The sequence below is a fragment of the Eulemur rufifrons genome, unplaced genomic scaffold (genome assembly GCF_041146395.1).
Source record: "Eulemur rufifrons isolate Redbay unplaced genomic scaffold, OSU_ERuf_1 scaffold_240, whole genome shotgun sequence".
NCBI lineage: Eukaryota > Metazoa > Chordata > Mammalia > Primates > Lemuridae > Eulemur > Eulemur rufifrons.
In genome coordinates this window covers 75,001-75,986 of record NW_027183022.1, presented here as the reverse complement: position 1 = coordinate 75,986, position 986 = coordinate 75,001, and positions in this window count along the sequence as shown.

Sequence of the window (986 nt, the reverse complement as noted above, 5' to 3'; positions counted from 1 at the left end):
TGAAACCATGAATCCGGGGGGGGGGGGGGAGCGGAAAGGCGCGCAGGAAAAGGCAAAGAGAGAATAGATAAAATGAAAGGACCAAAAAGAAAGTCACACAGCAGGGTAGGGGAGTGAGAGCAAGTCGAGAGACTGCAGACAGAAACTCCGAGAGGAGAGGAATGCTCCGGAGCGCCCCTCGCCCCGCGCGAGAAGAATACCGATCGCAGGGTGACCCCTAGGGGCAGCGAGGCCAGAGAGACCAAATCCGTCCCGAAGCCTCCCTGTCAGGATGACAACCACAGACCAGACATCTGGTCAACCACCCAAGGACCAGACATCTGGTCAACCAGCGAACCCATGCGGAGGCCGCATGCAGCAGCGACATCTGCTCGACCACTCAGGGTGCTCCCTGCCGGGAGGGTGTGTCTCTATGTGTGTGTGTCCGGGGGGGGGGGGGGAGATTGCGATGAAAGTCACGCCAGGTCCCGGGATAGTTCGTGAGCGTGATAATTGCGTGTGTGTGGAGAAAAAACGGGGCGGGGCGATAGGGAGTAAAGAAAGGAGGAGCGGGCGAGCGGAGGGGTGGGGAAGGAGAGGGAGTCGAGAAGCCCGCAACCGCAGCGCCTCCTGGCGGTGATGCCCCTCCATAGCATCGATGGGGCCAGCCCCGCAGAGACTAAGTGCGACGGGACATCTGGTCAACCCCAAGGACCATGGGATCCCGGCACGAAACCGGCGGAGGACGAGGACGAGGAGGACGAGGAGGAGGAGGAGGAGGAGGAGGAGGAGGAGGAGGGCTAGGCGGCGGTGGCGGCGGGCTAGGCGGCGGCGGCGGCGGCGGGCTAGGCGGCGGAGGGGGGCTAAGCGTCGGCGGGCTAGGCGTCGGCGGCGGGCTAGGCGTCGGCGGGCTAGGCGGCGGAGGCAGGCTAGGCGTCGGCGGCGGGATAGGCGTCGGCGGGCTAGGCGGCGGAGGCAGGCTAGGCGTCGGCGGGCTAGGCGGCGGA